Raw genomic sequence first — 16,979 nt, forward strand, 5'->3', positions numbered from 1 at the left:
TGAAATCAAGCCAAGGTCAAGTCTGTAAAGTCCAATAAAAATAAATAAAGTAAAAAAATAATCCCTACCACCTGTCATTGATGGAAAAGCATTAGGAGCATCACATAGACCCATTCAAATAAACACAAGCGTTGGTTGTTATCAGTACAAGGCAAGTGGAGTCATATCAAGAGCGAATGAGATCCAAGACCAAAGGTCATATGTGCATACAGTATGTAACCAGCCACCCGAAGTTTACAACGACCCCCACAGTTTCTCAAAATAAAATTATAATAAAATAACACATAGGCCGTGCCAGCCTATAAGCAGCGTAAGCGGCTCACGCAAGCAGCAGGCATTGAGCAAGCAAGCAGCATAAGCCAAGCACATATTGTACAGTATTGAACACAGAAGTAGCACCGCTCACTTCATACTTGGTTTGATTTTCCTGCTTTCATAATAGACAAACGAAAGTTGTAACCAGGGGAGAAAATGGGATTAAAACACACGTACATACAGTACATGTATCCATGTAGACAATATCTCATACATTTACACACGTGGGTCAGTCAGTTCAGAGGTCATCATTCAGAAGGGGGCTTCTTTAGTTCCAGTGGTCATGTTTATTTAAAATGTTCTTGGGAGCGTTCACAGAGTTGGATAGAGAGTCTCTGAGATAAAAAGCTCCTTTTTTAACACCTCAGCTGGCTTAAGACGGAAATAAAAATAAAATAAAATAAAAAAAAGAATGAGACTAAAGACAAAACAAGACATGTATGCGACTTCTCCTCCAAAGACAGGAAAAACCTCTGTCTTTCACCTTAAAATAACCACAGCTTTTCTTATGTGATTAATGAGTGTTGGGTTAAATAACACCGGTCAAAAGATTTCCATCCGAAACAGGCAAAACCTCTGTACTGGGAATCCTCCCAAGACAGGAAAAACCTCTGTCTGGGTCAAAATAAGTCCACTTCTCCTCCAAAGACAGGAAAAACCTCTGTCTTTTACCCTTTTTTTTTAGAAACAGGAACAACATCTGATTCTGTGAACTTAATGAAATCTTCTGTTAATAACACCAACTGGGGACTAGCATCAACCGTGACCACCGGCGGCTATGTCCAAATTCTTCAGAACCAGGCAAACCCTCTGATTCTGGTAAACAATGTGCAACAAAAAGCAACAAAACAATAGACTAAAAACAACATTAAACAACTGCAGCAGTGTTAAGAGCTAGCTAGACTCTCAAGACAGCAGGTACAAATCTTTAAGTACTGGACACCTCTGTGATTTACAGTGCAAAAAGGCATGAATAGCCTACACTCAAAACTGAGAAATAGATTTAGAAAGTTAAGGTGTAGAAAACCACCTCGGAACTTCAAAGACTTAAAAGAATAACACGACCGATTTAATGGCTGTTTTTAACAGGGCCGCAGATAAAAAGTAATTTGTAAGGCAAACCGGAACGCCGAAACAACGGAATTTGGAACACATTATTTAGGACACAGGGGCCTCATGGACAAGGTTAAATCATGGAAACAGCAGATCAACTTAAACAATTTTTTTTTTTTTTTTTCTGAGCCTTTGACTTCCTGGGCCATATTAACCTAGCCTGGCAGTGTGTGAGTTGTATTACCTGGGTGGTGTCCTGGTTGGCTCTGCTGTCGGCTTGCCCCTTTCCCAATTTGAGTGACATTTATAATAAAACAGTGAGCTCACATGCCATGGTGGGGGAAAAGAGTCCTGGGGGTCCACCGACAGCAGGTTCAATCGGGTCCACCCCTTGAGAAAGTGGAGAAGGAGTCATTTTAGTTCTGTCTTAACTTAACTTCAAACTTCAAAGTCAGATACATTATAAACATTTAAATATTATTAGAGGCATTCGAGCCAATTATTTTACCAGAACAGAAATGGTCAAAATACGGTCTAAGATATAACATATTGTTTCTGACTCCCTCACTCGAGCGAGGGAGTGAGAGGTGTAAACTTAAACAGCAGATAAAGAGCCTCACAGACGAAACGCGATGTTGGATCCGATCAGATCTCGTGCCCGGGGGTTTATCGGTGTTCATTTCAAACGACAGTCTTGAATTCGGGCCCGGTATATCCCGCTGTGCCAAGTGAAATATCTCAGACCATTACAAATGAGACCGACGTCTCGCGATTCTAGCCACCCACGATCTCGGGGGGGTGGTGCCATGAGAGACACGACTAGATGGTTCTCAACCTGTGGATCGGGACCCACAGGGGTACAAGATGTACAGAAAGGGTTCCTTTAAGATGAAACCATGTTTACATACATATATTCTAAGGAAATGGGTTGTGATTTTATAATATTAAAATGACGAAATTAAACAAATATATTCGCTATCTAACGTTCGCACATTGCTGACCATACTACTGTGTATAAGTGTATTTGCCCTTCAACTATAAAATATATATTGTTTTTTATGAGACATCCATTGTAATTAGGCTATGCTCCCAAATCCATTTTATTACCTTCTGTTCGCATATGCAATGAGTCCCGCAGTGCTGTCAATCTGTTGAAGGTGAAAATCATGGAGGTTTTTTAGCGAGGTGAAACGCCATCAAAAGCCACCTCGAAGATGCAGGTTGGAACGTCATTTATATGGAGCGTGTATCACATTATCTGCGGGGATGGGTGACATAAAGTAGCCTACTGGAAATGTGCATCAAATGACAGTGCCGTCGAGCGCTGATCAGCTGCTTTTTTTCCTTTTCTTTTTTTGCGCAGCCTCTTAACAATTAAGGCACGCATGGTGCTTTCTTCAGTGGCAGTGCTACTAATTAAATATTAAAACGGCGAAATTAAACAAATATATTCGCTATAGTCTATAATAAAGAGTCTCTCTCTCTCTCCCTCTCTCTCTCTGTCTGTGCGATATTTGTAGCTAATAATGCAGTAGGCCTATTGATACTTTTACTTAAGTAAAGAATTGGAGTACTTTTTCCATCACTGCTCAAATTAACTGTTCATCAGCGTGAATGCTTTCAGGTGTGTATGTGTATCTGATCAATATAGGAAATTGCCCATTACATCCTGCATGACATCAAAGCGACATGTTGTGTGAAGTCTTGTGAGCATGAAAGAGTTTGAACTTGAACATGTAGTGCGCTACATCGTGAAAAAAGTATTAAGAGTAGACCTAGGCTAGGCCTATAAAAGCCTTTTAAAATGTTATATCTTGCTCAAATTAATCATTACATCATTGCGCGAAACTATAGCACACGCGAGCCCATGGCATCTCACCCCTGGTCAGATCAATAATTAGCGCATCAGTTCCAGGTGGTGGTCGCTGATACGGCGAAGCGCAAATCAGGCTTGTCACTCACACAACACAGCTGCTGACGGCACCGTGTTTTAGACTTTGGTTGGTGTTATTACTGTTATGTTGATATGATTGATCTGAACCAAGCTGGACCCAGTGGATTATGTAGTCTACATGGAAGCACGTTGGCTGTCTCAGCCTGTCTGTCACAGCAATGGATTAATTGGTAGAAGTTGGTGTTACATTCTTCTTTCGTGTATCATCGTCCTTTGCACACAAGTGATAACTGCGCCATCATGACAAAACATTATAAAAACAAAGGTAGGTTGGTAGGCTAGTCTTCTAGGTACTGTGCGCACACTGGCCGCTGCTCACTTTATAGATATTATAATTATATATTCAGTTATTTTTTTGGCAAGCGAGACGCGAGATGTGATGCGCATCCAGCAAGACACGGCTGAGAGTGTCGCATCTCCAATATCATTGATTTAATAAAATCCATTGCCTCATCCAAGCTTTCAACCAACTGTCCAAAAAGGAAAAGGCTTTTTGTGAGGTGATAGAACAGCATACACTGCCCTAGCCAAATCTGCGCAGCAAAAAAAAAAGAGAGAAAAAAGAACGCCCGTGTCCACTCCTAAAATGCATCAACCAGCATTTTAACGGCAACCAGCCAGACATTAAACAGACATGAGCTTAATGAATGTCCAAACCTCGCCGTTGTGGGCGTGCAGTCGCAGAAAAAAAAAAGTTTAACCTCTCGCTTTTTTTTTTTACTGTCCCACCACCTCATCCAAGCATATAGAATAGGGACAGGCCTAGGTTCCTCAATATCATTTAGCTGGGGACCCCCTGGAACTCATTTTAGGGAGAAAGTAAGCTAAAGTAAAAAGTAAGTAGGCTATAATAATAAAAGTGTAGCCTACACTCTGCGCACACTCTGCCTACACTCTGCGCAGCCTAAAAAAAGGGAGGAGCTGGCTTCATATCATCTGAAGCAATCCCGTGAGCTCATTCAGACGACAATAATTGTAAAGGATTCCTACCCGATGACCCGAGAATATCAAACTTTTTTGATATTATCGTGAGTGCTCCAGACGAGTCCCGAGGTCATAAAAAAGCTAATTAACATAATCCGATCGTGTCGGGGTACTGTTCAAGCCCAAGACCGATTCCGGGGCCGACCAAACGATTTTCCCGGGGGGTCCTCCCGAAATCTGATCGGGGATCCTCGGCCCCGGGATCGGCTCAATGTGAACGGGGCTTAAGGGTTAATTTACGACGTGTGTCAAACCAAAATATAATTAGGAGTTATCTGACTCCTCCGACGGGGAGAACAATAATTCATCATTAATTCAAAATTCAAAGACACAACACGTAATGTTACAGGGACCAACCGTAAAATATAAAGGATTAATAAAAAGTAATTACAAATTGTATAATTTAAAAGAATGTTATAATGAATGGTGTCTCTGGTCCTACTGTATTTCCCCTATGTTGGGCTGGCACAGACAATAGCCTATGATAGGATGTGTCCGAGCAATTTATGGTTTAAACAAGTGAAGGTAAAATAGACTGAGCAATACTAAAACATTATTTAGCCTTGTCCGACTCCCTGAAATATCAAAAATCAAAACAATAATTGTCTCCACCAGCCGAAGGCTTGGGGGAGAATATGTTTTCCCCTTCGTCCGTCCGTGTGTCCGTCCGTGTGTCCGTGTGTCCGTGTGTCCGTCCGTGCGTCCTCGCAGTTTGTGTGCAGCTAATCTCAGTCACCGTTGGCCCGGTCGCTGCCAAAGTGAGCACACACATTCCCTGGATGCCAATCTAGAACCTCTGCCCTAAATTTTTCAAATGGGCTTTTTCTAGCGCCACCTAGTGGCCGATGTTCGCAAGACACATTTCTGTGCACTACTCTTACAGATTTTGTCCAAAAATCCTACAAATCGGTAGGCAGTATCTCGACAGTCATGTGATCGACAAGGATCTGTCCGATTTTGCATATTCCATCCTGATTGGCTAAGATTGGCTTCCAAAGTTTGTAGGATTGAGCCGTTTTGAACAAAATGCTTCAAATCCCAAACGCAAAGTGCAATTATCATGAAATCGCGCACACACGTTCCCACTAGGCCGAGGAAGAAATGCCACTTAATTTTTTTTAAATCAGCCTCATGGTGGCGCTAAAACAGGCCGATTTGTGGTTTTACCTATAACTCCACCGATCAGTTTCAAACTTTGTAAGCGCACTCCCTAGAGGCTAAGGATAAACCTTTGCCCTGCATTTTTCACATCAGCCTTTTATAGCGCCACCTTTGGATATTACTCTATTACTAATTTTATGCAAAAATCACGCAAATCGGTACACAGTATCTCTATAGTCATGTGATCAAGTCCGATCCGTCTGATATTTCATATTCCATCCTGATTGGCTAATATTAGCTTCCAAAGTTTGCAGGATTGCTCCGTTTTTGAACAAAATGCTTCAAATCATCAACGCAGCTTGCGATTACTGTGAAATTTGCCACAGAAATTCCCACTAGGTCAAGGAACAAATGCTACCTTTTTTCACATTGGCCTGTTATAGCACCACCAGCAGGTAGACTTTAGCAAAACACATTTTTGGAACACAATGCTTCAAATCATGCATGCAGCGTCCGATTTCCATGAAAGATCTATGGTGAAGAACCGCCCTTTTTACATTGGCCTATTATACAGTAGCACCACCAGGACACGCGGCCTGGTGGAGACCTGTGCTCGGAAGAGCACTGCTTCTAGTTCAAACTGAGAAGCGACTCGTTGCACAGATAACTGAAGAAAACAATATACTTATCTTAAAATATTATTCCGGTCACCAATGGTGCATAAAGATCCGTCCTCGGACCGTGGAGCATGCAATCAGAAAACCATGTGTCCAGCGGTCCAGTGGCGGATGTCCAAGCAGGGAATGTTAAATAAATTGTACTGTTGTCAAAATAATATCCTTGTCTGAAAACACAGTAAACTTCCAAACTCACAGCTGGTTCTTTTATACGTGGTGTAACACTGTTCCACCGGGGGAGAGAAAGTGTACCCAAATCGGCTTAATAAGCCACGGTGTTAAATACAATACAAAGATAAAAAGATACAGGAGAAAGATTGTGCTCAGGCGCTGGAATTTATGCATCAAGGGAATAGGTTAACGTGACATGACAAGAGCCATTGCTAACGATAAACATCACTTGAAGTGCACGGTCCAGTTTTAGAAAGTTGCAAACCGCTGTTTGGGGAATTTAGTTGCAAATGGCTGCAAGTTTCAACTTCTTTGGTCTGAACTATGTAGAGACCATGAGTCTATCATTCTTGGTTATTTTAGTGAAATCAACAATTACCAGAACCAACCTGTTCTCTGCTGTGGGGCGGCTTGGCGCCCTCCCAGGGGGTGGGTGGGGCAGGAAGTGGGCAGCCAGCTGCTCGGGATCAGGGGTGGGATTGACGGGACGAGGGATCCTGCTCTTGCGGGACAGAGGACTGGAGGAGGAGGACAGAGACGGGGCGTCGTCGCCCTGGCGGTCAGAGTGGGAGCCCAGCAGGGAGTCCTCGTCCTGGGAGCGGTCAGAGGCGGAGGACAGCTGGTCCCTGGGAAGGGAGGCCGCCATGGGGCCACGCCGCTCAGTGGACAAGGACGGAGAGGCGGTGGGAGAGGGAGCAGGGCCATGGAGGCTCGCTCTCTTCTGCAGGAGCTTCTCTTTAGCAGAGCCTGGAGGAGGAGGCTCCAGCAAGCTGGAAGGCTCCAGCCCGGGATGCGACTCTGCCTGCGGCTGGGGTTCTTACGGGGGGCGACGGGGGAGGAGGCTGAGGAGGCTGGGCCATTGGTCTCCTCTGGAGCCCACCTCTTTTCTCCTACATTCTCCTCCCCTACTTGGGGCTCGGTGGCACAGCTGGGGGAGCCAGAGTCATTCCCGTTGTCTTGTGGCTTGGAGAAGAAGGCTCTGCTGCCTGTCTCCCCCGGGCCATTAACAGGAGGGGAGAGGTGGCCGTTGGCAAACACAGGGCTGTGAGGAGAGAGGGGAGAGCGTGGAGAGGAGGGCGAGCGAGGAAAACGTGGAGAGTGAGGGGAACAGGGTGAACGAGGGGAGGACACTCGGCTTGGTACGGGGCTTTGGACTTTGGTAACACCTGGCGAAGGACAGTGATGACAGAGCTGAAGGAGATGGGTCTTTCCTGGGACGAAGCACAGGCCAAAGCACGAGACAGGGTTCTCTGGCAGTGTATGATTGCAGCCTTATGCCCCAACCGGGACGAAGAGGATAAGTAAAGTAAAGTATGGAATAGCTGGGCTACAGGCAGGGGCGTGCACAGACATTTTGAGGGGGGGGTGCTCAAGTGAAAAAAAGGGCACCTTGTGCAGCGCGTGGAACCGTCGACTGCCAGTAGTTAGGGATGGGAAGTGTTGCATTGGGGATTCAATGTTTGGGGGACGTGATTTGAATGATGTCACGTGGACGGCGCTTACACATACATTACAGGAGTTAACAGGTACAGACAATGGTCTATTGATATGCATACATGCCCTGCTGTGACATATCTAGGCTATATATATTGATATGCATGCATCAATTAAATGTGTATTTGGCTGCGGACCCCCATCTCAAAATATTTTGTTCCAGGGACCCCCAGAAGCAAAGACTTTAGTTAATTTGGGTCTTGCCTCAAGCTAGATGCAGAATAGATACATGCTGTTTTGATTACAGATAGCCTACACATGTGGCAAGATTCCAGAGCATTTTGGGGCATAAATATATTAGAACCTTTTAATCCAGAATTGACCAATGTCACCATGGTCCATGCACACTGCACAAAACAACAAAACAAACACTGTACAAAAACATGGGGTCTGTCTGGGGGGGGGGGTAAAACAGGTTATTCTGTCTGCTTTCAAATTGTAGTAAATGAACTCAGATTGTTTTAAAACCTACAAAACAACTCTAATATTATGAAAATCGGACATTAACTGGCTGGTGTACTGTTCTGGGAGGTCCCAAAATAGATAACCCCCAGGGGCGGGGGTCTAGAACATTTTACACCCATAATTTACTCATTTGATTCCTTGACCCAGAACACATAGGATTGGCATGTTTAATTACGTTTCTAGGTTGTCTAGAAGCCAAGATAGCACAAATTATGTATTGTATGTCGGCCATTTTGCATTTGGATTTTTGGATTCCCCATGCTCTGAAGATTCCAAAAATGTATAGTTTTACTAATCTCCAAAACTTTTGAACAAAAGTACACAGTGAACCTGACTAAAAAAGGGCACTTTGATCCAGGAAGGCAAAAGGGCAGGTGCTCTGGCACCCCCAGTGTCGTCCCTGGCTACAGGGCTAACGTTTGATTGATGGGAGACACTGCATGCAAAACCACTGCCTTTCATACATTGTGTGGCCACAGGATGTTTACTGACAATAACCTGTATTCAAGTGTAAAATCTCTGCCAACAGCCAACATTGTCTTGGTTTGTGCTTTCTTTTCTCTCCCCGCCCCCCTTTACTGCTACACCCTGTTTAATTAAACTTTCATCCTAATCCTGTTATTTGTGGTTTGATTAATAAGTACTGAAGTCAACAGAATGACTGTAGCCTACTGCTGTAACTCTGAATCAAATTAATAACCATTAGTCCATATCTTTTTATAAACGCTTGCAACGAGGGGTGCCCGCTGTCCTACTGGTCCAGGCGCATACCACATAGGCATTGCCAGTTTGCCAGATAGGCACTGATGCTGTGCTGTCTTGTTTGTTAAATGTGCTCTGTGCCTTTAAGTGCCCTAGTTGAGTTGATTAGTTGATTGACTGGTTTGTGAGGAGGGTGCAGGCAGGTGGTGTTAATTAGTTCAGTGATTCATTCCTCACTTGTAAAGCAGCAGAACAGACACTGTATTTCTGTCCTGAAATGTTTGGAGCTGACTTGTTTTCAGTTAAGCCTTTACAGAAGCAACGCTGGTATGTTTATGTTCAATATGGCTATTTTGTGACACAAATTGACATAGTATTCTCGTGATTTATTTTCCAATCTTTGTATCATTATTAATAATGAAGGAAATGTCCTCACTTCTTTTCTTGCCTGTATGCAGGGGCGTCACAAGGGGTAGGAAAGTGGGACTGAGTTACTGGGGCCCAAGGTGTAGGGGCCCTAATAACTTTATCTATTGAAAAATAGCAGATATACAAGCTCACAGCGCAGCACCGAGTGCCGCGCTGCGAGCTTGTAGATCTGCTATTTTTGAAAAGTTGTGACAATGTGTGAAAATCTTTGAATATAGGTATTTTTTAAGCGAACATTTCTAACAAAAATTTTGCTTCTGGGGGGTCCCTGGAACTAGATCGGGGTCCGTGGCCAAATACATATCATCTTGGGGGTCCTTGACATAGGTTTCTTGCACGCTTTTTCACGATTTTTCAAAAATAGCAGATATACAAGCTCGCAGCGCGGCACTCGGTGCCGCGCTGTGAGCTTGTATATCTGCTGTTTTTCAATAGTTAACATTCATGGGGGGCCCCGCAGTGAATCCTTGTACCCAGGGCCCAGAATTTGGTGTGACGCCCCTGCCTGTATGCCTACCTAATAGGTGTAGCCTGATATTTACCTCAGTACAATGTATATTTTGTTTTTTGATTTCTACATGATAGCATTTGTTTTTGTATTGAATTAACACTTGTTTATTGTAATTTATATTCTCTGCAGTTTTACCCTACCTTTGATGTCACATTAAACAACTGAAGACTACATACGGTGTGATTATTGAAGGAGGAGTTATCTGCCTGTCAGTCTGTGCAGGGCGCATAGGGGTGACAGAACAGATGCCTTACGGCGTGGAATGGAAGCAATAAGAAGACAAAGCATATGCTGACAACTGGCTTCAAGAAGTTTGTGATCCACATCATCAAGGAGCTTGACCTTCTGATGATGAATAACAAGTAAGTCCTGCTTAACTTTTATTAGATTGCCAATGCAGCAGCCTGGACTTGCAGACCGGTGGGAATAGTAGTTGCCGGGTTGCATTGGTGTGCACTGGCCTTTATACTAACTTCGGTCTTTCATCAGTGCTGCGTGTCAAAAATTGCAGATCTGATCTACATGTGGTTTGCCCAAAATGTCAGGTTGAAAGTTTTGAATAGCAGAAAACAGACACTATTTTCAATGAACCCACACCAGCGGCACAAGGCGCCCGCCGCTCCGATACGCCATTGTTCTATTTTCCAGGCGTGAAAAATGTCTGTCTACTGATAGGTTTAGTAACCTCTGAATTCACAGAATCAATGTTCATTTTGAGTTCCTGGCAGTGTCCTGCTGTGCTTTATCATTATTTTTGTAATAGAAAAACAGGCTCTGAAGTTGACTGTATTAGTCATGCAGATCCAGATGAATGTGAAGAATCAAATGTTGAGTAATGCCTCTCTTTCTGTCTCTGCAGGACCTACTGTGCAGAGATCGCCCGCACCGTCTCTGCCAAAAACAGAAAGCTGATTTTGGAGAGGGCAGCCCAGCTGGCCATAAAGGTCACAAACCCCAATGGCAGACTGATGGCCCGAGAGTTCGAGTGATATGGCTTAATTATTTTCTACTGTACAGATGGTTCTTATATACTGTACAGAGTGTTCTTACTGATTGTTTATTGATCTTATCGTTGTTTTTATACAATTTACAGATTGTTCTAACAGATGTTAATTGATCTTATTGTTAGTTTGTGATATGTTATTTACTGGTTGGTGCCAACTAAGTATGTTAAGTTAGATTTGATTTATGTACATTGGATGTACAGAAGGACCTTCTTTGAGCAGCTTTTATCCAGGTCTTGAGAATTGGAATTGGAGTAGATTACTCTCTTGAATTAATGAAATTAATGAATAGAAAAACAAATTCCAAAATGGAACAAATGCTCCTCCTCTGTCTCGTTAGGACAGGTGAGACAGGTGCGCCTACAGGAGCGGCACTCCCCCTACCTCAACTGCCTAACCCAACCTAAACTAACACAACTTGCCCTGGGTCTTCAGTGGGCCTCCCGAGTAACCACACCTCCATGGCAATCTCGGTGGTCACCACCCAATCCCATCTTGTGTGGGACCGAGTCTAACAAAATACAATATTCAAACAAAAAAAAACAGTGCGTCCCCCTGCGGGTAACACCTCTGACCTATGTGGGTGGGGAGTACCGCCCCTCAGACTGTACCAGACACACCTGCCCCACCTGTCCCAATTACCACACTGTAACTGATAGACAGCACAACCAAAAAAAAAGAAAACCAAAATAATTGTATTTACCCAAACAATTACCTAGATTACTTTTACTTAGATTACTTTTACTTAGATTACTTTTACTTTTACTTAAAGGGGTCCTGCCACGCCCCGAAATTATAATAGTATGATACAGTAGGATACAGTAGGTCACGTGGTCTTTTTTAAAACGGTCTGAAATCTCTGAATCAAATGATCCCATCCCCCGTAGCGCAGCCCCCTCCACTCGGAGGAGTAGAGAGACAGACAGGAGACAGCCTGGCGCAGATATGGGATTTGTGGCTATTTGAAGTGAGCTGGATCTCTGAAATTGAGTACTTTTCCCACCACTGTTCATTAGAAAGGAACGGCTCCCTACTGTGAACCGAATCATATCGTTCATTTCAAAGAGCCGTTCAAAAGACTTGATTCGTTCGCGAACGTCACAATACTGGCCAGCAGCACACAGTTCGAGGATGAGTTCGAGCGCAGCTGCCCAACTCAGTCAAAACAACGTGTTTTCCATTTCAATGAATAAACATAAACAAGCATATTCCCATGAACAATGGGGAAGTAACAACCAGTAACCACCGGAAATATAATTTTTATAGCTACAGATTCATATATAAATGTGTGTCTTTAGCTGGTTAGCTTTAGTGCTAGCCCAGCTAGCTAGCCCTGTGGGAGCAGAGAAGTTGTGAGGGCTGTGACTGTGAGAGCGAGCCTGCGGGCGATGGGAAGAAAATGTACATTGTGCAGACATACAGTAAGTAACAGTCAATTAATTAATTTGATTGGCTTATCGTGCATTCCCACAATGACATCAAACAAATATTAACTTGTTTTTAATATAATTTATTAAGGTGACAGTAACCCTTAAGGTGGCATAACCCCTTTAAATAACTCAAACAAACTCAAACTCAAATTATTCAAAACCAACTTGTTAACTCAAATAAATCAAACGACCACTACCAAGCGCCTCCTCCTAATGCCGTGACCAAAAATGCCAATAACTATACCAGCTTTAAACAACACAGGAAGATTACTTTACCTGTCAACAATGTCACGGCCAACCCGAGTTCCAACTTTTCACGAACGGCACGAGCCCCCAATTTGTCACAACCTGGCTCTTAGGCCATGACAAATTGAGGAGGACACGAGGTAGTGGGCTTTAAAGAATAACAATAATTTATTAACAACTGGATTAAATCATATGTACAAGAGCTTGAGGTGTGTAAGTCAGTAATCAGTGGTGTCAGCAATGCATGGATGTGTGGTAAGTGTAGTGTGGGGTGTTGTAAGGTGTATCCACGAGTTTCCTACGCCCCATAGTGCATTGCGCAAACGTTTGCATCGATCTTCCGGCGCCGATTTACAAGCTCTCAACGGGTTGCATCTGCGACGCGACGTGAGCTTGTATGTCTGCTGTTAAACCCGGAAGTTTGGTCCGGATAGTCTCCAGTAAACTCCCGCGGAAACTTGTGGATAAAGCAAAGCATAAGAGGACTAAAGCAAAAGGGTGCTGTCTGCTGTAGAGGGAGAGACAGACTGGTTGGCCACCCAGTCTTTTATAGGGCTTCTTGGAGTACTGGCCAGGTGCTCCCAATGCACCTAATCAGCCACCTCATTGGCCGACACCCGAAGGCTCTGTGGAGAGAAGCAAAGTACAGGGATCCACCATACCTATGCTACCACAGGCCCTACAGGCAAGGCCAAGGGGCCGTGACATAAGTGATTACCCACAGCTACTTCAGCCCTTTAAAAAAGAATCTAAAAATCGAACCTCTGTTCGAAGTGGAGCTGTGTGTGTGTGTGTGTGTGTGTGTGTGTGTGTGTGTGTGTGTGTGTGTGTGTGTGTGTGTGTGTGTGTGTGTGTGTGTGTGTGTGTGTGTGTGTGTGTGTGTGTGTGTGTGTGTGTGTGTGTGTGTGTGTGTGTGTGTGTGTGTGTGTGTGTGTGTGTGTATTGCAGTTGATGCTCACATACCTACACACACGGCCACGTATAGGGGAGCTTGTGTTCCACACAGCTCCAAAAACAGAAGTAGCAGCAATAAAAGCTCACAAGGTGACGGGCTGTGAGCTCACAGGTCTGCTGTTATTTGAAATGTCTTGAAATGTTTTGAAATCGTTCACCAGGTTGAAAGTGGATAATAATCCAATAAGCATTCTAAAATAGGATGGAATAGTTATAGTATATAGTATGGAATAGCTGGGCTACAGGGCTAACGTTTGATTGATGGGAGACACTGCATGCAAAACCACTGCCTTTCATACATTGTGTGGCCACAGGATGTTTACTGACAATAACCTGTATTCAAGTGAAAAATCTCTGCCAACAGCCAACATGTCTTGGTTTGTGCTTTCTTTTCTCTCCCCGCCCCCCTTTACTGCTACACCCTGTTTAATTAAACTTTCATCCTAATCCTGTTATTTGTGGTTTGATTAATAAGTACTGAAGTGAACAGAATGGGCCTCATTCATCAATCTGGTCGTAAATAGGAGAATCGTCCTAAATGCCGGTAAGATCAAAATATGATCTTATTTTGATCTTAAGTGCTTGATGAATGAGGCCCATTGACTGTAGCCTACTGCTGTAACTCTGAATCAAATTAATAACCATTAGTCCATATCTTTTTATAAACGCTTGCAACGAGGGGTGCCCGCTGTCCTACTGGTCCAGGCGCATACCACATAGGCATTGCCAGTTTGCCACATAGGCACTGATGCCGTACGGCGTCGCCGGCTCGATTCCCGATCCGGACGACCTTTGCCACATGTCACTCCCCGTCTCTCTACCCATTTTCCTGTCAGTCTACTGTCCTATCCAATAAAGGTATAAAAGCCCCAAAACAAATCTTTAAAACACCTGCAACAAAACTTGGAAAACAGTCAATGTCTGAAAATAACCAGTGTGAGATAAGAAACCAAGATGGCTCTCCTTTAGACATGGTGATGTGTATTGATGTGCCTATATGCAGGATATATTAATTATTCGCTGAAATGTACCCTCAAGAATGAAACAAAGGCAGTTTCTCCCTGCTCTGCTCTTCTCAACCCTAAAGTTTATTGGAGAGACTATTTCATCTCCTCTCATGACCAGAAAATCTGGAACCAAATTACAAAACCCTGAGAACAACAGGGCGTGCATTCTTAACAGGCATCGCCGTAGTAATTAAGAATTATAATATACTTGAACAAAAACTATCACTTTGTGGTCAACGTATAAAATGCTTAAACAAGTTGTGTCTGCATGCCGAATGAGTATTTTATTTATAACCAGTTTATAAAAATAAAATACAAAATAATTTTAAACCAACAGAAAGAAACACTGTACAAGGCATTGATATGATACAAATGATAGAATAAACAAATAATTACAGTTATGTACAATGCAAAACCTCCACTTATACATTCTTTCCTTGTGACTGTACAGTTACATTTCAAAACCATAACTTACATACATTGCATTACACACAAACAATATCAACCATTCAGAAACAAAATAATAATAATATTAATAAGATAAAAAATAAATAAACATTCAACAGTTGAAGTCATACTGGTGGTTGGGAAAAACAATCAAATTTGATCAAATTATTATCAAATAATTGTTGTCAGTATCATTTTATAAACACGTATTCCAATATCATGACATGGAAGAGTGTGACAGTACACTCCAAAAGTTTGATTAGTTCCACCTCGACTATTTGTTCAAAAACATTGCCTTGCTGTGTTACCTTGTGTGTACCTGCAACCATGGCATATCAGGTTAGACCAGTGTTTCTCAAACAGTGGGCCAGGACCCAAAACGGGGACGGAAGATGTGCTGACAGGGCAAAACAAGTTTAACAGAGGAATATTGTATTATTTCATATATTTGGCCCTCAATTTACTTCATGGTCAAAATGTGAGCGCAATTGTGAAACCAGTTGAGAACCAGCTAGATTAGATGCACATTAGAGATACTGGCAAGCTATTGTGTATGAAGCCCTTGCCATCAGCAAAGCCACTCAGAAAAGTGACAAAATAGTCATCTGATTGGTAAGGTAACACTTGTACTACGGTTACACACCACTTTGTGCAATAATCATAATAAAGACTAAAAACAAAGAGAGGAAATCCGATTATCCTTTCTTAAAACAGCACTGTTTAAGTGTCCGTTTCTCACTTTAACCGAAGCTTTTTAGCAAATAAGTTATGGTTTACAATAGTGATAAGGTTTAAATAAATACTTTAAACATTTACAGGTATATATTGAAAGGTCTGAGCAACTGTGTTCGGAAGGTTTTAAGCTTGAAATACCTTAACAGTTGTGAGCTTAAAATATATCAATCAAAGAGAATGAATTCAAAGATTGATCGTTGGCAATATATGGAAATTAGCAGTTAGCAATAGCTGTATTAAAGAATCAGTCATTACACCCCTTGACACTGTGCTCTCGTTTCCCACCAGTTGGCTCTTAAATCATTCAATTCTCACAAAACAGAGCAGTTTCCAGTATAGCCTTAGCAATCACAAATGAGCAATACTATTGATTCTGAAAGCGTCAACAGCACAATCCTGCCTTGATTTCAAATGTAGCCATAGGCAGCCATAGCGACAGACCACACATGCCATTCCGAGGACAAGGGACAGTTGACAGAAGGGCTCAGCTGGCCCAACACTGGAATGATCTCCAGCACAGACAGACAAGGCTCAGTCATCCCTCGCTATGCACGGAGGGGACAGAAGAAACATTAAGGCGACTGACTGACTGAACACTGTCTGACCTCAGGATGAGTCATCATATCTGCTCGGGGGAGATTGGGTACCTTCATGATCCACGTGAGACGAACAAACCACAGCGCTTCATGTCTACAGTGCAATGCCTAGTTAAGATACTAGAGCATACGTATATTAGAAAGTTCAATACTCATGAGTTCAAGTTCAATATCAATCAAAAACAACTGCATTGTTCTTATCGATGTGTGCAGCCATACCATTCTGTGGCTCTCATCCCAGGTATACTGTAGTCTCCTACAATACAATGTTCTTAAAAACACAACAAAAACTAAAGTATTCTCTGCATATGATAACTGTATGCATTATGTATGCAAGATGGTCTTCAGCCAAATACACTGATGAAAATATACAGGCAGTCGTGTTTAAGCGACATTCTTGTCAACACACATTTCTGAAACGCTTTTAACTTGTGTTTAAGATCAGATGGGGAGAGGAGATTATCAAACTGAGGTTTTTGAGACTTTGCAGAAGGGGGAAGAAAATAAAGGGGGGGGGGTCCTAATAATACCAGTATATTGCAATTAAAATGCAATGTACCGTGTTGAAGAAATCTCTTTCACAGCACAAACAGATTAAATGGAGGTTGATGGCACCGGGCATGTCGTTTTATCTCAGAAGATTGTTCTGATGAGGGTTCCCCCCCCCCCTATCCTTTCTCTTTGGAGCATGCAAAGCATAGTAT

Source organism: Nannobrachium achirus (assembly GCF_963921795.1).
Source record: "Nannobrachium achirus genome assembly, chromosome: 20".
NCBI classification, from domain to species: domain Eukaryota; kingdom Metazoa; phylum Chordata; class Actinopteri; order Myctophiformes; family Myctophidae; genus Nannobrachium; species Nannobrachium achirus.